Source organism: Thamnophis sirtalis, unplaced genomic scaffold (genome assembly GCF_051295495.1).
Source record: "Thamnophis sirtalis isolate CommonGarterSnake01/CBP01778 unplaced genomic scaffold, rThaSir2_p1.2 scaffold_5, whole genome shotgun sequence".
Lineage (NCBI taxonomy): Eukaryota > Metazoa > Chordata > Lepidosauria > Squamata > Natricidae > Thamnophis > Thamnophis sirtalis.
The window spans coordinates 892,862-917,677 of record NW_028261385.1 but is presented as its reverse complement, the minus strand read 5'-3'; positions in this window follow the sequence as shown (position 1 = coordinate 917,677).

The window sequence follows — 24,816 nt, the reverse complement described above, 5'->3', positions numbered from 1 at the left end:
TTTTTCACTAATTAATTAACAGAATAACAGAGTTGGAAGGGACCTTGGGGGTCTTCTAGTCCAACCCCCTGCTCAAGCAGGAGACCCTACACCATTTCAGACACAAGTGGCTGTGCAGTCTCTGCTTAAAAGCCTCCAGTGATGGAGCACCCACAACCTCTGGTGGCAAGCAGTTCCACGGGTTAATTGTCCTTATTCCTCCTTATTTCAAGTTGCTTTTCTCCTTGGCTAGTTTCCAAATCCATGTTGACTTCTCTCTGTAGTTACCGTATTGTTTGCAAGGTGATTATTAAAAGCAACTTTTCAATAATTATCCATGGCTAAAAAAAACCTTTCCACTATTGATGCCAAACTCTCCAGCCTTCAGTTCACTGACTTACTTTTCCTGCCTCGGCAAAGCTTTTTCTAACCAGGTTTTCCTTAATCTGGAGTTTCAATTCTGCCCCTGGAATCTCTCCCTTCTCAAGCTTCCTAGCAAGGCTGTGACTTTGGACTGCAAAACATGGAATCAGAAGAGAAGAGTCCTGTCATTTTCTGAAAACCAGCTAGCATTTTCTAGCCGGTGCACCAATTATTATTTTGTTTCCTTTTCTTTTGAACTAAAAAAAAAAATACCTTTGTGTTGTCCTTAAAACTGAGTCTTTGTACCATCTGCTTGTTCTGAGTTCTCCCTTTATTTACACCAGCTTCTCTGGAACTGGATCCCCTTTTAAGAATTTACAATATTTTTTTGGTGCCAGGTCTCTTCTGTTTCCATCATTTTTTTCAGCCCTAATTGGAATCGTTTGCAAGGGTATTTTTTCCCCCTTCCTTTTATCGTCTCTGCTTTAAGACATCCCACTTAGTCTCTTTTCTAGGAAAATCCCCTGCTAGGACATTTATTTCCCTATTTAAAATGTTTATGGTTTCCTTGCTAGCCCAACACTTTCGTGGTGGGAGGCAATAATCAAAGCAGGGTATAAAACAATAAAAACCAAGCCAAATAAATAACAAATTAATTAAAAGCGCACCATTCCGAGGATAACAAATGGAGTGATACTGAAAGGCGCTAACGGGAGAATAAGACTGTTAAGATGGTTGAGAAATGAATGGGAGAATTTTAAAAAAGAAGAGAACAGGCCTATTTTCATAATGTACATAATGGGGATGGGAATGTACATAATACTAATGGGATCTTGGCCTCCAGGCAGAGGCGTCTACTGGAAGGGGACCAAAGAATCAAGATGGCAGCTACAACCAGTGAATCATCAGTGCCAGAAGGAAGGGCAGTTCCTGGAGAGGGAGAGGAGGAGGAGGAGGAGGAGATGGATGGAAGAAGGAGAAGAAAGGAGAAGCAGCCGCCTCCTGTTAGAATTCATTGTTGGAACATATTTCTATGCATCAACTACAGTAGTATTCAACCAGTAGATGGCAGTGTTTTACGGATTTGGATCAATGGTATATACTCTATGCTCTTTTGTTCTACGTAGAGTTTCCTGTTTCCTGTTACAGTTAAATAGTTGAGCAGTAAAGCACATGGTGACTGTTCCCCCTTTTTATTCTGTGTGTATGTATGAATGAAGCCTTGCCCTTTTTACATGCTTCCTCCCTACCAGAGGGTGAGTGCCGTGAGTCCTTCCTAATTGGAAGTCCACCACAGATGACAGATTAAACAATGACCATCCATCATGGTCCAGAAGGCTGTCTAGAAGGAAGGACCAGTCCTCTCCAAAGGGGTCATTAGCAGAGAAGCCAAGAAGGAAGGAAGGAAGAAAAATATAGGGAGAAAAATGCATCTGGTTCAGTTCCAAGCTGGGGGACAGGTACTGAAGATAAAATGGAGGCTGATTGGAAAGAAGGATTCCGTTAATGGATGAGCAGAACCAACCACAGTTCTGGGACAGCTGACCAATTGCTTAAATGAGTGGGTAAATCTTTAGAGGTTTCTGCGATGCTGCTGGGGGTTGTGAAATGCCTGAAATGCCCATGGGGGGTTGTGCAATGATGGGACTTTTGTGTTTCTTGCTATTGTAATGGTGGTGGGTCAATCCTATTATGTCCTAAAGGTCATGCCCTCTGGAGAGCCTCCAGAGCTCGGGAGAGCCGTTTTCGTGGTTTCATGTCCACCCCCCTTCCTTTTATTTCTAGAGCTCGGGTGGGGCTTCGCTAAGCAGCGGGGGCTCTTCCGTCCCAAGGACCGGCCCATAGATTTCCACTGCTCTCCTCTCCTTCTGCCTTCTGTGCATCCATGCGTCAGGCATTGGGCTCAGCTGCTCCTCCTCTTCCTCATCTGCCACCTCCAGACCTGGGGGCTGTTGACCCTCCATCTGAGGGCTGAGGGACAGCCCAGGCTCCTCCTCTGTCTCCCTCTCTCTCTCTGCCAGCTCCGTTCCCTCTTCCTGCCCTCCCTGACTCCCACATCTCCTCCTCCTCTGATTCGACAACAATTTCCATAAGCAGCGGGTGCAGGTGTGCATGTCGCTTCCACAAGCAGAGCTTTGCGAGTGTGAACATCCACCAGTCGCAGGGCCCGGGTCTGAATGAGCCGTGGCCTGATAGTGGTTGTCGGCCGGCGGAGGGGTTGAGGACCCCTGACCTTTGCCCCCTCTCCATCATGCCGGGATGGGTGTCAGGTGGGGAAAGGGTGGGGCGTAAAGTCCCTGCTGCGTAGCCTGACTTGTGTTACGGGTGTGAAATGCGAATTGCTGCCTCTCAGCCATTTGGGGGAGAAGCTTTGATTAATTTGCTTTGTTCCCAATTTCATTAAAGTCAGACTTCAGTGCCAATTAGTTCAACCAGTTCATTTTAGGCTGAACTAATGAAATGGCAGTAATTAAAGTTGATGTTTGGGACTCTGATTAAAACGTGAGCCCTGTGAATTAATTCAAATCGAAATCCAAAGAAAAATGTCTTTTTCATTTGAATGAGACCCCTTTTCTTTCCTTCCTTTCCTTCCTGCCCGCCTGCTGCCTTCTGTCCTTCCTTCCCTGTTTTTTTCTTTCTTTCTCTTCTTCCTTCCTTCCCTCCTTTCTTTTTCTTCCTTCCTTCCTTCCTTCCTGCCTGGTTACAGTCCTTCTCTTTCTTTCTTTCTTTCTTTCTTTCTTTCTTTCTTTCTTTCTTTCTTTCTTTCTTTCTTCCTCCCTCTCTCCCTCTTTTTCTTCCTTCCCTTCTGCCTGCCTACAATCCTTCTCTTTTTTCTTTCTTTCTTTCTTTCTTTCTTTCTTTCTTTCTTTCTTTTTCTTTCTTTCTTTCCTTTCTTCCTCCCTGCCTCCCTCCCTCCCTTCCTTCCTTCCTGCCTGCCTGGTTACAGTCCTCTTTTTTCTTTCTTTCTCTCTCTCTCTCTTTCTTTCTCTCCTTTCTTTTCTCTCTCTTCCTTTCCTTTCTTTCTTCCTTCCTCCCTTCCTTCCTCCTTTCTTTTTCTTCCTCCCTTCCTTTTCTCCCTCCCTTCCTCACAATTTCTCTTCTCTGTCTCCCATTCTCTCCTCCCTCTCTCCCTCCTTCCCTCCCTCCCCCCTCGCCCATATTTCCAGCTGTTTTAATGGACTCTCTGATGGGGAACCTCATGCATTTTGGATGAAGACCCTGCAACAAAGAAAAGAGATGAATTGCCCATTTGGATCCAGAGTCTGAATGCTTCGGAGACGGCAAAGTCACCCAAATTGCTGACGCGATCAGATGATGGTCCTTTCGCGATCTTTCCTTGTTCTTATGCTTAAGAGGCTCCGGTGGCCCTGGGGGAGGAAGGAGGTCTGTCCTTCTGGAAGCTTCAGACGTTGGACGCCAACTGAGGACTTCCTCTAAGCTGATGAACTCATTAAGAAGGGAAAGAGAACAGAACAGAATAACAGAATGAAGAGTTGGAAGGGGCCTTGGAGGTCTTCTAGTCCAACCCCCTGCTCAAGCAGGAGGCCGCTATACCGTCTCTTCTTGAAAACCTGCGGTGATGGAGCACGCACAACGCCTGGAGGTAACCCGTTCAGAAATTAGCCCTGAGGGTCGATGGATGGGGAGAAACATGACCTACCTCTTAAATGCTCACATACAGGCAGTCCTTGACATACAACAGTTCATTTAGTGACCAAAGTTACAACAGACTGAAAAAAAGTGACTTACAATTGTTTTTCACACTTATCACCATCCCATACTCATACGATCCAAATTCAGGCACTTGACAACTGACTCGCATTTATGACGGTGGCAGTGTCTTGGGGGGTGGGTGGGTCACGCGATCCCCTTTTGCGACCTTCCGACAAGCCAAGACAGGTTCACTTAACAACTGTGTGACTAGTTTAACAGCTGCAGTGATTCACTTAACAGCGGTGGCAAGAAAAGTTGTAAAGCGGGGCAAAACTCACTTAGCAACATACTTATTGGGCTCAATTGTGGTTGTAAGTTGAGAATTACCTGTGTTTTCTGAGGACTTCATGGCTCGTGTATCAAATGCTAGTTGTATTTCTTAATGGCTGATTGTTCCAACATCTCTTTTGTGTATTGTGGTGACCAGAATTGGACACCACAACTGCCTTTTGTTCTTGCATCTAATTGTTCCGGCTTTGGATAATGTCGAGACCCCTGAACTGTAGGGAGTAAGGCTTTCAACCCCTGTCAATAAATAACTGGATCAATCTGTCAATAAATAACTGGATCAATCAATCCATCCATCCATCAATCAATCTTATTGACATCCCCTCCTTTTCTAATTGAATCTTATCTAATGGAGCTCTTGAAAAACAAGATCCTTGCAGTAGATGCCACCCCTCTCCTGCCTTTCTTTTATGATTCGAAGAGGAGCCCACCCCCCTTAATAAATATGGGCTCAGTCACTTCTCTGCCCCTCCCCACAGTGTGGAAAGACCTCCCCTGCCTCTAACAGAGGTGTAAGGTTTGCCTGAGGAAACACCGGGAGAAACAAAGAAAGGAGAGAGAAATAGAATAGAAATAAGGAACAGAATAGAAATAAGGAACAGAATAGAAATAATGAATAGAATAGAAATATGGAATAGAATAGAATTATGGAATAGAATAGAATAGAATAATGGAATGGAATAGAATAGAAATATGGAATAGAATAGAAATAAGGAATAGAATAGAAATATGGAATAGAATAGAAGATAATTCTTTATTGGCCAAATGTGATTGGACACACAAGGAATTTGTCTTTGGTGCAGATGCTCTCAGTGTACATAAAGAAAAATAAAATAGAATACATTCATCAAGAATCATAAAACGCTTAGTGATAGTTTAAAGATACAAGCAACATAGTTATGTTCATAAGTGGGGAGAGATAGTTACTAGGAAGGAAGTGAAGAATAATAGAAATACACTCTTAGTAGATAATTTGACAGTGTTGTTGGGATTAGTCGTTTAGCAAAGTTTTGGCATTTGGGGAAAAACTGTCCTTGAGTCTAGTTGTCTTGGTGTGCGGTGTCCTACAGCATCGTTTTGAGGGTAGGAGTTGAAACAATTTACGTCCAGGATGCGAGGGGTCTGTAGATATTTTCACAGCCCTCTTTTTGACTCCTGCAGTGTTACAGACCCTCGACGGAAGGCAGGTTGGTAGCCATGGTGTTTTCTGCAGTTCTGACTCTCCTCCGAAGTCTCCGTCTGTCTTGTTGGGTTGCAGAGCCAAACCAGGCAGTTATAGAAGAAAGAAAGAAAGAAAGAAAAGGAAAGAAAGAAAGAAAGAAAAGAAAAGAAAGAAAGAAAGAAAAGAAAGAAAAAAGGAAAGAGAAACAAGACAAGTAGAAGGAAAAAAGATAAGCAGAAGGAAACTTCCAAGTCCTTGTGAGATATTGCCACAATGCAATTTTTTAAAAATGCATTAAGAGGAGATGCTTTCAAGTCCATCATTGCCGGAGGATTCAATTCCCTTCAGGGTCCGGCTCTGGAATGCAGAGAAGCCATCCAGGACGGGAGGTCTTCATAGTAACCACTTTGCAAGCCCATTAAAAGGATTCATCTGCCCCTTGGGGATTTAAACACGCTGGGCATTGAGCACGCCTTGTTTTGCAATGATGTGAGGAGGGCATGAGTGCTGCAAGAGGCATAACAGAATCACAGAGTTGGAAGGGACCTTGGAGGTCATCTAGTCCAACCCTCTGCTCAAGCTGGAGATCTTTTACCATTCCAGACAAGAGACAGGAAACAGGAAGAACAAAAGAGCATAGAGTATATACCATAGAGCTAAACTTGTAAACACTGCCACCTACTGGCTGACTACTACTGTAGTTGTCAAATAGAAATACCAACAATGAATTCCAACAGGAGGCTCCTCCTCCTCCTCCTCCTCCTCCTCTTTCTTCTGGCACTGATGATGTTACCTAGTTGAGCCATGAAATGTCTGCAGGAAAACAACCAAGCGCAGACCCTGCATACATTTGATGAGATTTGGGAAACGGAATGATTTGCAGCAGATGTTAGGTAGATTGAATGATGCTGCAGAGACACAGAGTCCCTACATCAACTCAGGACATTCATTCAGTGGTGGGATTCAAATAGTTTAACAACTGGTTCTCTGCCCTAATGACTGGCTGGGTGGGTGTGGCTCGGTGGTCATGTGACTGGGTGGGCGTGGCCAACTCGACATCACTCACATAGTTGGGTGCTTCGCTTTAGCTGTGACAATGCAATAACAAACTGCCTTTCTGTAATCAGGGCAATAAAGATCAGGCTAGAAACAACACCAGAATGTTTCCTTCCTGCCTTCCTTGCAGGATTAGCCCTGTAATGTGGGAAAAAAACGAAATGGGATTTCTTCCAACCGCCGGTTCTCCCAACTGCTTAGAAAGTTAACAACCGGTTCTCCCGAACAGGTGCGAACCGGCTGAATCCCACCACTGGCTTCATTAGATGCACCAGAGGCCTGACGAAAAAGGGTGAAGGAAGGCAAGGGGTATGAGTGAAAAAACAGGGACAGGAGATGAATGTGTGAGTCTTCGTCAATTATTTATTTGAGAGGGGGAAATGGAGGCAATTCAAGGTGTGCAAATGTGTGCAAAAAGCTAGTGGATGATCTGTGATTAGCTGTGAAAAAAGGAATATTTGTGGAAGAAGCGGAAAGACCTGAGGCTAAAAGCTTTTGTCTACTTTATTAATTGGAAGAATGGGAACGCCAGAGAAAATGTACAAGTTAATTGAGAGAGAGAAGGGGGGAGGGAGGGAGGGAGGGAGGGAGGGAGGGAGGGAGAGAAAGAGAGAGAGAGCGCCATGTAAGAAATTAAGCAGGAAAGGGAAGAGGAGTTGTGGTTCAAGAGAGCAGATAGACTATAGAAGTGAATCCTTGGGTTGCCAAAAGGACGGGAAGAATCACAGAGTTCTTTTCCATTCTATTCTGTTCTGTTCTGTTCAGTTCTGTTGTTCTACTCTACTCTACTCAATCTAATTCTGTTCCGTTCTGTTCTACTCTACTCTACTCTATTCCTTATTCTATTCTATTCCTTATTCTATTCTATTCTGCTCTGCTCCGTTCTACTCTACTCTACTTCTTATTCTATTTTATTCCTTATTCTATTCTAATCTATTCTATTTTATTCTGCTCTGCTCTGCTCTGCTCTACTCATTCTAATTCTGTTCTGTTCTGTTCTGTTCTACTCTACCCTACTCTATTCATTCTAATTCTAATTCCAATTAGAATTAGGGATGTGGACAAGGCTATGCGAGCTGTGAGTACCTCCACTTGTGTACTGGACCCGTGTCCCTCCTGGCTGGTTGCCAACAGCAGTGAGGTGACATGAGGCTGGATCCAAGCGGTTGTTGTTGCATCTCTTCGGGAGGGGCACTTCCCCACCGAGCTTAAGGCAGCGGTGGTGAGACCCCTTCTGAAGAAACCGTCTTTGGATCCAGCTGTTCTTAACAACTACCGTCCAGTCTCCAACCTTCCCTTTGTGGGGAAGGTTGTTGAGAAAGTGGTTGCCCTCCAGCTTCAGCGTACCTTGGAGGAAGCAAACTATCTTGACCCCTTCCAGTCCGGCTTCAGACCAGGTTACAGCACAGAAACCGCTTTGGTCGCATTGACCGATGATCTCTGGAGAGCTAGGGATGGAGGCTTTGCGTCCATCCTAGTTCTCCTTGACCTCTCAGTGGCTTTCGATACCATCGACCATGGTATCCTTCTGCGACGACTGCGGGAGGTGGGAGTGGGCGGCACTGTCTTGCAGTGGTTCTCCTCCTACATCTCGGACAGGTCGCAGTCGGTGTTGGTGGGTGGGCAGAGATCGTCCCCGAGGCCCCTAACATATGGGGTGCCACAGGGGTCGGTCTTGTCCCCCCTCCTATTTAACATTTACATGAAACCGCTGGGCGAGATCATTCGGAGGCACGGGATAAAGTATCACCAATATGCGGACGATACACAATTGTATCTGTCCGCCCCGTGCCAAATCAATGAAACGGTTGACGTGATGGGCCGGGGTCTTGAAGCCGTTATGGACTGGATGAGGGTTAACAAGCTTGTGCTCAACCCAGAAAAGACCGAGTGGCTGTTGTGTTTTCCTCCCAATAATTTGACCACCGTACCATCAATCAGGCTGGGGGGACAAAACTTATACCCCTCAGATAGGGTCCGCAACTTGGGAGTCCTCCTGGATCCACAGCTGAATTTTGATCACCATCTATCAACTGTGACCAGGGGAGCATTTGCCCATGTTCGCCTGGTGCTCCAGTTGCGGCCCTACCTGAATCGGGAGGCTCTCACGACAGTCACTCGAGCCCTTGTGATCTCTAAGCTGGAATACTGCAATGTGCTCTACATGGGGCTGCCCTTGAAGAGCACCCGGAGACTTCAGCTAGTACAGAACGCGGCCGCGCGAGCGATTGTGGGTGCACCTCGGTTCGCCCACATAACACCTATCCTCCGCGAGCTGCGCTGGCTGCCTGTGGATCTCCGGGTGCAATTCAAGGTCTTACTTACCACCCATAAAGCGCTCCATGGTAGTGGATCTGGCTATTTGAGAGACCGCCTTCTGCCAATAACCTCCCTGCGTCCCATCAGATCGCATAGAGCGGGCCTCCTCCGTATTCCATCCGCCAGTCAGTGCCGACTGGCGACCACCCGGAGGAGAGCCTTCTCAGTTGCTGCTCCGACGCTATGGAACAATCTCCCTGTGGAGATTCGTACCCTGACCACAGTCCAGGCCTTCCGTACAGCCCTCAAGCCCTCACATTTTTTTTTCTGTATTTTGTCTTTCACTCCCCTTCCCTTAGTATTGTAAGCCGCCCTGAGTCCCCTCAGGGAAAAGGGCGGCCTATAAATGCTAAATAAAATCTAAAAATCTAAAAAAAATCAATTCCAATTCCAATTCTAATTCTAATTCTATCCATTCTAATTCTGTTCTGTTCTGTTCTGTTCTGCTCTAGTCTTATTCTGTTCTGTTCTGTTCTCCCTAGTCTTATTCTATTCTATTCTATTCTTTCCTGCAGAAAACCTGGCCATTCCTTTTGCCATTTTCCGCTGTAGAGGAACCCTCCCCCCTTCTGCTCCCTTCCTGACATTGAGGAAGGTGAGAGAAGGGAGGGGGCTGCATTCCTCTCTGTGTGACCAACCTCCCCCCCCACCGGTGCCAATTTGAACCCTCCCCCCCCCCAACCTGTCTCCCAGGTAGAACAGCCGGCCGAGGTAAGAGGAAAGGAAGCCGTGAGCCGGCAGGGGCTCCTGGGGTGCTGGTGGCATTTGGAGTCTCTAAAGGTTCATCCGAACAATGACGCCTGTTGAGGCCGCTCTTGGGAAGGAGATGGCGAAGCTGGGATACAAAGGAAGGGCCGTAAACATCTATTAGCCTTTCCCATTAGGTTAATGGCATGCAGGACGGAAAAGCTGCCCCCCCCCGGCCCCCCAACAGCCACCATAATAGGCCTTATTATAGGAAATAAAACCCAGGGATGAGCTTTGGAGCAAACTCTGCCATTCTTCCCCCGTTTTCCCTAAACATAAAATAATAAAGTGAAAATAAAATGTATTTAGCGAAGGCATCTTTTGCAATCTCATGTCAGTTTTGCAACCAGGGTCCTCCTGGCGAAGCACGTGTCCATTTCTGGATTATTTAATTAAAGAGAGTTTTTCTCCCCCACCCCCTCAACCTGGTTTGAAAGGGAACCGCAGGGCTGAAAAAAAACCCTTCTCTCACCTTCCTTGGTGTTAGGAGGGGAGCAGAAGGAAGAGACTGTCTCTGCAGCAGAAAAAGACGAGAAAATGAAAGTTTTTCTGAAGGAGGTTGTGCCACCCTGGTGTGTCTCAACCTTGGCAGCTTTAAGAAATGGGGACTTCAATTCCCAGAATTCCTCAGCCAGTAAGCTTTGAGTGGCGTTCAACTTCCAGAATTCCCCAGTCAGCAAGCCTTGCCACCTGTGGTCTTCATTATAGAAACACAGACTTCTAGGGCCCGAAGGGATCGTGGGGGTTCTGTTGTGGCCCGGCTGTCAGACTCTGACAGCGAGGGGTCTTATGAGTCGGCCCTGGAGGATGTGGAGGACCCTGGACAGGGTTCCGACTCCGAGCAGGGAGAGGAGAGACTGGTTGGCCACCAGGTGGTGCCGGAGCCTTGGATCAGTGGGGAGGAGACAAGAGTGAGTGATCCAGAAAACACCTGTGAGTTGTTCCAGGATGCACGCCGTCGAAGGGCTACTCGGCGTCAAGAACAACGGCGTAATTATAAGAGGTGATTACGCTCAGGTGATGCTCATTAAGATCCTCTCCTGATTATAAAAGAGACTGCTTGTGCCACGCCTTTCTGCAGAAGTCAACGTTAAGGACTAACAAGAAACTAGCTTGGGAGGCTGGATTGCTGCCAGAGTTTGTTTGCATTGCTGCCAAGTTTTCATTTCATTTATTTCATTTATTAAATTTATAGGCCGCCCAATCCCGGAGGACTCCGGGCGGCTTACAACGAAAGAAGAAAAAAGAAAAGCAAAATAAGTAAAAAAATAGTTTAAAAATTCACAACACACATACGTTCTAATCGGGGCTGGACCTTAACACTAAGGTCAACAGCCTCAGGCCTGCCGGAACAGTCAGGTTTTAACGGCTTTCCTGAAGGCCATTTGAGTGGGTGAGGTCCGGACCTCTGGGGGTAGCTGATTCCACAGTGTCGGAGCAGCCACAGAGAAGGCTCTCTTCCGGGGGCCCGCCAGCCGACACTGTCCGGCTGACGGTATCCGAAGGAGGCCCACCCTGTGGGATCTTATCGGCCGTTGGGAGGTGTGTGGCAGCAGGCAGTCTCGCAGATAGGCTGGTCCTGAGCCATGTAGGGCTTTAAAGGTAATAACCAACACCTTGAATTGCGTCCGGAGACCAATTGGCAGCCAGTGCAGCTCGCAGAGGACAGGTGTAACATGGGTGTATCTCGGTACACCCAATATCGCTCGCACGGCTGCATTCTGGACCAGCTATAGTCTCCGAACGCTTTTCAAGGGTAGCAGTAATTGAGCCTTGAGGTGACAAGGGCCTGAGTGACCGTCTGAAGTGCCCCCCTGTCCAAGTATGGCCGCAATTGGTGTACCAGGCGAAGCTGGGCAAAGGCCCCCCTGGTCACAGCCGACAGATGGTGTTCCAGTGTCAGCTGCGAAGTTTTGTAGGACTTGCTGCCAGAGTGCTTATCTCTTTGTTAATGTGGCTTGCAGCCAACGAGAGTCTTGACTGATTAAAAGAAACCTTCTCCTTTACGTTGGTTTCGGCTTTCGTTCCTGGACGGAGGAGGAGGCGGGGTCAGAACAGGTTCTAATCTGGGTTGATCACTGGGACCAGAGGTTCTGTCTTCCGAGCTTTCAGACTGATCCCGGAGGGCATCCTCAGGGAACTTTCCTGACAGTTAGAACAATTAATCAGTGGAACTGGCTGCCTCCAGAAGTTGTGGATGTCCCAACACTGGAAGATTGTGTTGCATTGTATTGCATTATACTCTATTGCTTTTCATTGCATTGCATTGCATTGCACTGTATTGTATGCTCTCCAATCCTATCCCATATTTCTATTCTATTCTGTCCCGTCCCATCCCATCCCATTCTGTCAGCAAGCTACTTCTGCCGATCACGGGCTGCCAGCAGTTTGGCAGTTTGAATCTCACCTGGCTCAAGGTTGACTCCAGTGTTCCCAGGTGGGTAAAATGAGGAGCCAGATCATTGGGGCAAAAGGCTGATTCCGTAAACCTCTTAGAGAGGCCTGTAAAAGCACTGGTGAAGTGGTATAGAAGTCTAAGGGCTATTGCTACGGCAATTCTGTTCCTTTCCTTTCCATTCCATTCATTTCTACCCATTTCTTAATTCTGTTCTGTTCTATTCTAAGGATAAAGTGTTTTGTCCTTAATCAAAATTGTCAATTTTGCCAACTCCATGGACTTCTCCACCCGTCCTTCTGTTGGGAGAATTTATCCCTTGCTTCCACCTCTTTGCGTACAAGAAAAATCTGGATGCCATTAGCACATAGGATAGTGTGGCTACGTGAAGATCCGTGGCCTTCAATTCCCAGAATTCCTGCTGTGCAGGCTGAGGAATTCTGGGAATCGAAGTCCACAGACCTTCAAGTAGCCAAGGCTGAGAAACCCTGACATATAAAAAAAAACAACCTCATGTGTTTTTCTTTCCTTGCAAAGAGTTGATCCATCAAACCTCAAAGAAAAATCTCTGTTTTTAATTAGACGTTTATTTCGAGAATGCTCAGAATTAAAGTTACATACCTGATGCTAATATTTCTAAGCTCTCTGACGTGGGGCCTGGGCTGAAAGTAACATTGATTTATAACTTGAAGGAGAATTTTTACAAGATGATGAATGGTTGGTATTTAATGCCTGATAAATTGTCACAGATGTATAAAAGTGGGCCGTGTAGGCTGGGAACCTAATCAGTCTGAACAGGGCTCACCTTTCGAAGAGCAGCAGCTCCAATTGTACGATTGCAACCCTTTAAAATCTTAGAACGAAAAATCCTGCGCTTGATTTAACAGATTTAACAGATTAATGGAAGGGACCTTGTAGGTCATCTAGCCCACCCACCCCCTGCCCAAGCAGGATTCCCTACATCATGAAAGGAAGGAAGGAAGGAAGGAAGGAAGGAAGGAAACAAAGAAAGAAAGAAAGAAAGAAAAGAACTGAATAACAGAGTTGGAAGGGACCTTGAAGGTCATCTAGTCCAACCCCCCTGCCCAAGCAGGATACCCTACATCATGAAAGAAAGAAAGAAAGAAAGAAAGAAAGAAAGAAAGAAAGAAAGAAAGAAAGAAAGAAAGAAAGAAAAGAACTGAATAACAGAGTTGGAAGGGACCTTGAAGGTCATCTAGTCCAAGACAGACAGAGAGACAGACAGAAAGAAAGGAAGAAAGAAGGAAAGAAAGAAGGAAGGAAGGAAGGAAGGAGAACAGATTAACAGAGTCGGAAGATACCTTGGAGGTCATCTAGTCCATTCCCTCCCAAGCAGGAGACCGTACACCATTTCTGAAAAATGGCAGTCCAATATGAGCCGAGGTGGCGCAGTGGTTAGGGTGCAGCACTGGAGGCCACTTCAGCTGACTGTTATCTGCAGTTCAGCGGTTCTAATCTCACCAGCTCAAGGTTGACTCAGCCTTCCATCCTTCCGAGGTGGGTGAAATGAGGACCCCGATTGTTGCTGGGGGCAATATGCTGACTCTGTAAAACCGAAAGCCCTATGAAGTGGTATATAAGTCTAACTGCTATTGCTATTGCTATTGCTATATCTATCTATCTATCTATCTATCTATCTATCTATCTATCTATCTATCTATCTATCTATCTATGTATCTATCATCTATCTATCTATCTATCTATCTATCTATCTATCTATCTATCTATCTATCTATCTATCTATCTATCTATCTATCCGAGGTGGCACAGTGGTTAGAGTGCAGTACTGCAGGCCACTTCAGCTCACTGTTATCTGCAGTTCAGCGGTTCTAATCTCACCGGCTCAGGGTTGACTCAGCCTTCCATCCTTCCGAGGTGGGTGAAATGAGGACCCGGATTGTTGTTGGGGGCAATATGCTGACTCTGTAAAACCGAAAGCCCTATGAAGCGGTATATAAGTCTAACTGCTATTGCTATATTGCTAATCTCTTCTTGAAAGCCTCCAGGGATGAAGCTGCCACGACTTCCGAAGGGAAGTTTCGCCACTGAGGGCCACAGAAGATGGACTTCGTAGTACAGGTGATCCCTGAGTTACCACAGTTCAAAGTTACAACAGCAGTGGAAAAAATGAACCTATGACCGTTTCCCACACTTACGACCGTTACAGCCATTCAGACGCTTGGCAACTGACTTATGACGGTCACAGAGACTTGGGGTCATGTGATCTCCTTCTGGGGCCTTCTGAGGTGGAGGGAAAATAGGATGGAGGGACCAGGTCAGAAAAAGGCTTTGAAAGAGATTTCAGCCTCGCCTGTCTGAGTGTTATAACCGAAATCAATTCCTACAAGCAGAGTCCCTTGTAGGATAAAGTTGAAGTACGGCTTCCGGAAAGACTGCTGTGCGCCTAGCTTTGCCCACTTCCTACTACAGGGCACGTGCAAAAAGGTTTTCCTAGGCCGGCCAGCCACCTCTGGTCCCTAGGCAATATTCTTGCCGTCTGGATCATGAGAACGTCGAATGAGAGCCAATGGGGGCTAGTGCTTAAGGCACCAGGGTAGAAACCAGGAGACGGTGAGTTCTAGTCCCACCTTAGCTATGAAAGCCAACTGGGTGACGTTGGGCCAATCCCCTGGAGGCGGGGAATTCTGGTCCTGCCTTAGGCATGAAAGCTGTCTGGGTGACTTTGAGCCAATCGCCAGGAGACTGTGAGTTCTAGTCCTGCCTTAGGCACAAAAACCAGCTGGGTATCTATCTATCTATCTATCTATCTATCTATCTATCTATCTATCTATCTATCTATCTATATATATATATATATATATATATATATATATATATACTCCTTATCAGCCAAGCCAGGGTGAAAGGTATCTATTTAAAGTCACAACCCCCCCGGTATGCCCAAATATGGGAGGAAGATCACTACTTCCATTCTCTGTCCTTCGGCTCGTCACAAGAGACCATACCTTTCACCCTGGCTTGGCTGATAAGGAGTCGAGCTCTGTGGCTTAGTGGTTAACACATCTGCCTAAGATGCAATACAGCACAGGTTCGAATCCCAGTAAGGGTATGGCTAGCTGATGAGAGCTAAATAGCTTGAAATAGATCTATACTAGTCTCCCTTTATTTATTTATCAGCACAAATACAACATATATATATATATATATACATATATATATGTGTGTGTGTGTGTGTGTGTGTGTGTACATACGTACATACAAACACACACAAACACAGACATATATATTTTGCCATTCATTCTCTCTCTCCCTCTCTCTTCTCCCTCTCTCCCCATCATCCATCTATCTATCTATCTATCTATCTATCTATCTATCTATCTATCTATCTATCTATCTATCTCTATCTATCTCTCTCTCTCTCTCTCTCTCTCTCTCTCTCTCTCTCTCTCTCTCTCTCTCTATCTATCTATCTATCTATCTATCTATCCCTCCCTCCATCCCTCTCCCCCCCCCCCGCTCTTTCAGAAGGCAGAGCACAATATCCCATCTGAGGAATTATGGATTCAGACAAAGAACCAAACACTAAACCAGAGCCTAATCAGGAACCACCGAGAATTCTCCCACCAATCCGGAGTGGGCAAACCATCAGTATATACTGGTGACGTGACTTAGTAGGGTCATGAAAGGTTCCTTGGTTCTATTCTATTCTATTCTATTCTATTCTATTCTATTCTATTCTATTCTATTCTATTCTATTCTATTCTATTCTATTCTATTCTATTCTATTCTATTCTATTCTATTTATTAAATTTATAGGCCGCCCAATCCCGGAGGACTCTGGGCGGCTTACAGAAATAGAAATATTAAGAATAGATTAAAAACAAATACAACACAACAAATTAAAAAAAAACACAACATGCACCCAGTCTAAGCGGGGCTGGACCTCAATCCAGAGGTCAACAGCCCCAGGCCTGCCGGGATAGCCAGGTTTTGATAGCTTTTTGGAAGGCCATGAGAGTGAGGAGGGTCCGGATCTCTGGGGGTAGCTCATTCCATAGGGCTGGAGCGGCAACAGAGAAGGCCCTACTCCGAGGCGTTGCCAGCCGACATTGTCCAGCTGATGGCACCCGGAGAAGGCCCATCCTGTGCGATCTTATTGGTCTTAGGGAGGTGTGTGGCAGAAGACGGTCTCGCAGGTATCCGGGTCCTAAGCCATGTAGGGCTTTAAAGGTGATAACCAGCACCTTGAATCGTGCTCGGAGACCAATAGGAAGCCAGTGCAGCTCGCGGAGGATAGGTGTAACGTGGGTGTACCTTGGTACACCCAGTATCGCTCACGCGGCTGCATTCTGGACTAACTGTAATCTCCGAACACTTTTCAGGGGCAGCCCCATGTAGAGCGCATTGCAGTAATCCAGTCTTGAGGTGAGGAGGGCGTGAGTGACTGTTTGCAGTGCCCCCCGGTCCAAATAGGGCCGCAACAGGTACACCAGTCGAGCCTGGGCAAAGGCCCCCCTGGTCACAGCCTGGTTGACTCAGTGGGGCCATGAAACCTCTGCTGAAAGACCACGAAGGACGTTCTCCTTCAACCTTGAGCCAAGAATCATCTCCTCTCTCGGTGCCCGTCCTCCTTCGAATGCGTTGCTCAGGAGACTAAATATGATATTCCGCCCATGTAGAAGAGGGAAGAGCAATAAAGGCTGATTGCAGTGCTGCCCCTTCTTGGTAGGCTTCAGCCTCTGCCGCCTAGTTTGGCCTCCGGAGAAGAGCCACAATTACGGAAACACCCCCCCCCTCCCAGCGTTTCCTTCGGTGCACACAGGCGTCTCCTCTCTCCATCCCTCTGCCACATAAATAAATAAGGAAGAAATAAAATTGCTGGCCCTGCTCGGAGCGTCTGGCTGTGAAGGAAATGGGGGAAGGCCTGATTGTAGGGCCCCGGCAGCCAGCTAATCTAAGCCGATTGCAGGAAGGAAGAGCTTCAACCATCCATCAGCCTTTGGCAGGCGGCTTCCTGCGAATTCCTGCGTTTATCTTGGAAGGATGAAGAGCTCGGGCGATGCGTGGGACTCACCCTGCCCAATAAAGCATCATTTGTAAGTCCTGCCAGGCAATTGATGTTCCTGAATGTGACACCCAGGATGCCCCATTCAGGATCTTGGATGAAAGGAAGATCAAGGAAAGTAAAACACACCCTGAGCCACTCCAGGTTTAGGTGCCATAAATCTGTGGTCTTGATGGAAAAGGTTGCAATAGACTTTGGGGAGAAGAATCGGAATCTGTCTGATTTCTTCCCCTTCCTACCCTCTTTTCCTTCTCTTTCTCTCCCTTCCACCCTCCTCTCCTTACCTCTTTCTTCTTCCCCCCATCTTCCTTTCATTCTCTCCTCCTCTCTCCCTTTCTTTTTCTGCTGTTATAGGGGTCTCTTTCAAATCTCAGGTTATGTTTTCGTGGGATGGTAATTTGGTATCATTTCTTATTCCCTTACCTTCGCTAATCTATCCTAACCCCTTTACATCTCTCGTTTGAATATATACTTTCATATTTAGTACTTTCTTTTCTATTTTCCTTCTCTCCCCCCTTTCTCATTTAATAGTGTATTGTCTGGGTAGGGGAAGGGGAGAGGTAAGGGAAGAAGGAAGAGGGAAGGAGAGGAGGATGGAAGGGAGAGGAAGAGAAGGAGAAGAGGGTAGGAAGGGGAAGAGGAAGAGAGGAGTAGGGGAGAGGTAAGGGAAGAAGGAAGAGGAAGGAGAAGAGGGAAGGAAGGAAGAGGGAAGGAGAGGAGGATGGAAGGGAGAGGAAGAGAAGGAGAGAGGGTAGGAAGGGGAAGAGGAGGAGTAGGAGAAAGATAAGGGAAGAAGGAAGGGGAAGGAGAGGAGGAAGGAAGGAAGTAGAGAAGGGAGGGAAGGAGAAAAGAAAGGGAAAAGAAGATGGTGTTACAACAGGAGGAAGGGATGGTAAACAAAGCAACCCAAAATATACATTATAACCTATTAAATGAAATAACAAATGTATAAGAATGATAAATGTAAAGAAGAATGACAATTAGGTGAATGTACACCCAAAATGGTATGTAAGAGAATAAAAAACTTTTTTTTTTATTTTTAAAAAAAGGATCTGTCGGATTGGTCAGCTGGGCGAAGGGAGGCGGCATTGGATGGAAGCACCAGGGATGCCAAGCAAAACTTTTAGATATATTGCCTTGGTCTCCCGCACTCCATGGGCTCCCTTTCCAGCAGATAATGCCAGGCGTAACCTGTCACAGGAGGAGGAAGCCGAAATGTTTGGCTTTTGAGTTGTTCACACATAATCCCCCACGTTAAGAGCAGAAAGAGGATATCAAATAGGGATGAGGCAGAAGGCAATTTCTCATGAGGGCTTATTGTGCTGACATCCTTACCGTGTCCCTCCAAACCCATCTAACATTGGTGGGATGCACATTATGCATACGTGCATGAGTGTGCATGTGTGTACGTGTGTGCATACACGCACACACACACATACATACACCACAAGCTGCTGTGTATAAATAGTAAGCCTAAACTCCCTCACACTGAAGATGTAGCCTAGTTGGGTAATGAAACATCTGCAAGGAAGCAGACAACCAAGTTCAGAAAACACCCAGGACACCCACTCACCCTCCTCCTCCTCCTCCTCCTCCTCCTCCTCCTCCTCCTCCTCCTCCTCCTCCTCCTCCTCCTCCTCTTCCTCCTCCTCCTCCTCTCTGTAAACTCTATTCCCTTCTACCTAAGTAATGAAACATCTGCAAGAAAACCACCAAGCTCAGAGATCACCAAGGACCCCACAGTCCTGGCATCTGTCAGGCCTGCAGCCCTCTTTTCCTTTGGATCTTTGGCCTCCCACATTTCCTATTATTCTATTTGGCATTTTCTATGGTGGGGAAATGGCAGGGAGTTAGGTGATATGCAGCCATAACAACATTCTTTCTAGAAAGCCAAGGTCATCCTTTGTCTCTGCACCTGACCGGAACTGGATGGGTGGAAGCTGCCAGCGTGGCAGTGGGAGATTGGCCCATGGGGTGGACTTGTGGGTGTGGGGGGGGCAAGATCTTGAACTTTCAACTGGGTGGGGAAAACCGGGAAGCTTTCAGATTCGGGTTTTCCCAGATGTGCCAACGTGGCTCTCTTCATAAATTGGAACTTTGAGGAATCCTTTGCCTCGGACTCTGATTTACTTTTGGATGCTATTTGGGACCCTGACACCACCCTTCTTCATCATCCTATTTCTCCTCCTCCTCCTCCTCCTCTCCACAAATCCCTCTCCCCCCTAGCACTGATGATGTTACCTAACTGGGTTATGAAACATTTGCAAGAAAGCAACCAAGCTCAGAGAGCACCACGGACCCCACAGTCCTCCTCGTCTCCCTCCTAGCTGCTTCCCCCCCTCCTCCTCCTCCTCCTGTTTTCTGCACAACCCACTCCTTCTAGCACTGATGATGCTACCTAGTTGGGTCATGAAATGTCTGCAAGAAAATATCCAAGCCCAGAGAGCAGCAAGAGACTCCAAAGTTCAACCTTGAGCCACGAACATTCCCTTCTACCAGATTTTGTTCCTTTGGACCCTCAGCCCAGGTGGAAGGTGGGGCAGCCGGCCAAAAAATCTGCAGCCAGATGAGGATAGTTCTCATGACTGATTTACAGCTTGTCCAAAACAGCGAATTAAACAAAATAATCTCATCCATTACACAGTTCTTTGACCCCCCCCTCCCAATCAGCTTCTTACAGTAATTGAAATAATTTTAAGACAAGCTGATGTGACATGGATTATTACAAATACCTAGTTGTGCTATAAATAATCCTCCGTGTTGGGCCTTTCAGGACGCAGAGAGCTGCTCTCTGGCGCGTGATCTATGGATGGGATCTTGAGAGCCGGTGCTGAGCCATTTGCTTTCTGAAGCACCTGGACAAACCCATCTAGCCTTGAAATAGAAGGACAAAGGAAGTTATGTTCTCTGCCAGGAGCTGTTTATGGTCAGGCAGAGGCTGGTTGAGCTGGGGGAAGGAGTCAGACAGCTGAATCGGAGGAGGAGGAGGAGGAGGAGGAGGAGGAGGAGGAGGAGGAGGAGGAGGAAGAAGAAGCATGGGAGTCAGGGTCAACATCAAGGCAATCTGAGAGCTCCGAGGGGGAAGAGGGAATGGAGCTGGCAGAGAGAGACAGACAGACAGACAGACAGACAGACAGAGAGGGAGGGAGGGAGGGAGGGAGAGAGATGGACGGACAGACACACAGACAGACCACACTTTATCCACAATAAGGAGCCTGGTGGGAGGGAGGGAGGGAGGGAGGGAGGGAGGGAGAGAGAGAGATGGAGCCTGGGCCGTCTGTCAGCTCTCAAATGGAGAGTCAACAGCCCCCAGCTGTGGAGGTGGCTGATGAGGAAGAGGAGGAACAGCTGGGCCCAGTGCCTGACTGTCAGGGTTCCAAATAGCATCCAAAAGTAAATCCGAGTCCGAGGCAAAGGATTCCTCAAAGTTCCAATCTATTAAGAGAGCCATGTTGACACATCTGGGAAAACCTGAATCTGAAAGCTTCCCAGTTTTCCCCACCAGTTGAAAGTCCAAGATCTTGTTCCCACATCCACAAGTCCATCCCATGGTCCAATCATCCACTGCCATGCTGGCAGTTCCACCCATCCAGTTCCGGTCAGGTGCGGAGGTGCAGAGACAAAGGATAATGACCTTGGCTTTCTAGAAAGAATGTTGTTATGGCTACATAGCATCTAACTCCATACAATCCCCGCTCCCATTTTCCCACCATAGAAAAATGCATAGTAGAAGAAGTGGGGCAGGCCAAAGACCCAAAGGAAAAGAGGGCTGCAGGCCTGACACTGACGTGTGGATGCGCAGAAGGCAGAGGAGAGGAGAGCAGTGGAAATCTATGGGCCGGTCCTTGGGACAGAAGAGCCACCGCTGCTTAGCGAAGCCCCACCTGAGCTCTGGGGATAAAAGGCAGGGGACGGAGATGAATAGGTGTGGCAGACAACCATTCATCTCCCTGTCAGACAGACTTGTTATCCTGCGGAGAGAGAGAGACTCTCACCGGGGCTGCCGACACTCCTAATAATGGAATATTTGAGTTCACTTCCGAGGGTTGGTTGTGGTTGGGCAGCTGGGTCAGAACTCTGCCATCTTGGCTTTTTTGACTCTTCCCTTCAGATGCTGCTACCAGGAGTTCCAATCCTGCAACAGGGATGTGTGGATAAGAGAAATACTGAGAACCCTTTTCAAAAAAGCAGGAGAATTAAACCCAATAGCTAAGAAAGTGACTTCTCACCCCACACCTGTGACCCTTCCAGGCACACACACACCATGCAGCTCAATGCAGAGCATGGAAGGGTTTTTTTTAAAAAAATATTCTTTTTTACCAACAAGGAGATAATGGCCCCCGTTTATTTTAAAAATTAATTTTCCACTGTGCTATTTCGCTCCGTTGAAATGGTGCAAATTAAAAAAAAAAAAGAGGGAGAGAAATAAATTAGGTTTTCAAAAGAGGAAATGGCACAGGAGGAAGGATCCGCGCGGCTTAAGCAATATTGGGAGGAGAGGAAAGAGGAAATCAGTTTAGAAATAAATTAATGTGGCTAATAAAGCCGGGGAAAAAAAGTCAGGAGGTTATTCAAGAGCCAATTAAGTGAAGTTGTGGCGGCTTTAAGCGGAGGTTCAAGCCAGTCGCTAGCAAGGCCCCTTTCTATAAATTAAGACGCCGTTTCCCCGGTTTTCAGTTCTTTCTATTTTGGTCTGAAATGATGCCGATGGCTAAATTGTCTCTTGCGCGGGAGTGGAGTATAACATTAATTGATTAACACAAATAATGGAAGAAAGATATGTAACCTGGCATTTAGAAGTGAATAACAACAGCAGCGAGGTCTAATGGAAGAGGTTGCTGGAGAAGTTATTCTTCGTGGTTTATGGCTCCCGGGGGTCTTCACTCTTACTTGCAACATAAATATACATATTTACGGATAGAGGATACTTGTAGCTCAAGGTTGAACTGTGGGGTCCTTGGTGCTCTCTGAGCTTGGTGGTTTTCTTGCAGATGTTTCATGACCTAACTAGGGAACATCTGTTGTGGCCCACCAGCGGCCAGCGGAGCTGGCTGCAGATTCGGACAGTGAGGAGGGTTGGGGAGGAACCTGGGCCAGTCCTGGAGTCTGGGGAAGGCTCTGATGATGAGGGCTCTGTGTGGGAGGCAGAGAGGGGGCCAGAGCCGTATGCCAGTTATCAGCTGCCTTCAGAGTCGGAGATCAGTGAGGCAGAAGAACAGCTGGAGCCTGTTCCCAGTGTGCGCATGCACAGAGTTGCCAGACAAAGAGAAGAGCTAAAGAACCGGAGTTGACTTGGGAGGAAGGCCACAGATAGGCGATGAATGGCCCCTCCCAGAGGAAATAAAAAGGAGCAAAAGGGGAGGAGAGTTTGCAGGAGACAATTAGTTTGCTTAATTGGTTCGGGACTCTCCAAGACTCCTTGCCAAGTTTTGCAGATCTCGGCCTGGCAGCCCTCCAAGGGACACACTGTTATCTGGGTTGTTACCGACTTGTTCTCCAAGCAAGTCCGTTTCATCCCTTGCTCCAAGATTCCTTCTGCTAAGACTCTTGCTAAGATGTTCATCTCCCACATTTACCGCTTACATGGGGTGCCCGACCGCATCATTTCGGACAGAGGTGTGCAGTTCACCTCCGTGTTCTGGAGGGAGTTTCTGAAGCGGATTGGCTCTGCCCAGGGCTTAAGCTCCGTCCACCACCCTCAGACTAATGGGGCTTGTGGGAGGACTAATTCTGTACTGGAACAATATTTATGTTGTTTCATCAACTACCAGCAAGATGATTGGGTGGACTTGTTGCCACATGCGGAGGTGGCTTACCATAATTCTGTGCATAGCAGCACTGGGTTCACCCCTTTCCGTGTGGTGTTTGGCCAGGATTTTGTGCCCATTCCTGAGGTTCCTCGTGAGCAGCCCCAAGTATTGTCTCTGTCCGAGTGGAGTGACCACCTTCGGCACGTTTGGCCTTTGGCTCTTCAGACTTTGGACGCTGCGCATCGTGCTCATAAGAAACAGGCTGATAAGAAACGGACTAAGCCATCTGATTACAAAGTGGGTGATCAGGTTTATCTGTCCACCAAGTTTCTTCAGACTCCCCAGAAGTCCAAGAAGTTGGGGCCTAAGTATGTTGGCCCGTTTCCCATTGTCAAGGTCATCAACCCTGTTTCTGTCCAGCTTCAGCTGCCCAAACACCTCAACCGGGTTTACCCTGTTTTCCATGTTAACCTCATTAAACCTGTCTGCACTTCGTCTTTACGTCCGCCTGTTCCCCGCCACCCGCTCCGCTTTTGATTGACGGTGAACAACATTTCGAGGTTCGCGAAATTTTGGACTCTCGTAAATGCCGGAACCGTGTCCAGTACCTGGTGGCTTGGAAGCATTTTCCCCCCTCTCACGCTGAATGGGTTGACGGGTCCCATGTTCGGGCCCCTCAGTTACTCCGCAAGTTCTATTCTACTTATCCTGACAAGCCCTGATTTGGCCTGTTTCCTAAAACATTTTTTTTCTCTCTTTTCTCTCTCTTCCTCTCCCCTTTTTCCCCTTTTCGTGTCTTGTTGTTTGTCCATTTGTTTGTGCTTTATCGTTTCTGCAGGTCTGACCGCCTTTTTCTGGAGGAGGGCCGGATGTCAGCCTCTGCTTTGCTACTGCTTCGGCTGCCATTGAAATGGGGAGGGGGGCATGGTAATTGGGAGGGGAATCATTGCTGTGCTGGAGGAAGTTTCTAGATGCTGAATTGACCACCTTACTGTGTATGTGGAGGAAGGGAGTTTCCCGCCAAGGCCAACGGTCCAGAATTCCATCCTGGTGATGCCTTTCGAAGTTATCTCACACCTGACATTTGGGGGCAATATGATTGGACTGTGCACGGGGATGCCAAGGGGAGGGGAATGAATTACACATTATATTATTAGCTTTCACGCCTAATTAACCAGACTCAGCTTAGCTTTGCAACTGTTCATTTATGATTAGTAAAAGTACACTTGATTTCAATTCAAATGGAGTCCAGTGGTTTTCTTTCCTGATTCCTGAATGAAGTAATGCTGACACCTGCCCTCAGATGCCTTGGAGAATAGTTTGACTCCCTCTTCTTTGTGGCAACCCCTGAGATATTGGAACGCTGTTATCATGTCTCCCCTAGTCCTTCTTTTCATTAAACTAGCCATGCCCAGTTCCTGCAACCGTTCTTCATATGTTTTAGCCTCCAGCCCCCTAATCCTCTTTGTTGCTCTTCTCTGCACTCTTTCTAGAGTCTCCACATTCTTTTCTACGTCATGGTGACCAAAACTGAATGCAGATATTCCAAGTGTGGCCTTCCCAAGGCCTTATAAAGTGGTATTAAGAATTGTCCTCACTGTCAGAAAGTTTCTCCTTAGTTGCAAGCTGCTTCTCTCCTTGATTAATTTCCATCTGTTGCTTTTTCTCCTGCCTCCAGGGGCTTTGGAGAATAGCTTGACTCCCTCTTCTTTGTGGGCAATGATGCATTTCCAGTATTTTCCCTTTGGAATCAGATCAACCTCCGCTGCTCTCATGAAAAATGTGTTTTTGGAGTAACTTCTCATCTAGGCCTTCGCATTTGGCAAGTGGAAAGGAGGAGGCATGGAAAAGCCAATGGTGGCTTAAATCACCAATTCTAAGCATTAAAAATAAATAAAACATGCCCACCTTTGGCCACCCATCCGCCATCCGTCAGCCGGGAAACCAACAACTTTGTGTTTTACACACGGTGGTGCCTCAACACCCCTTCTCCCCG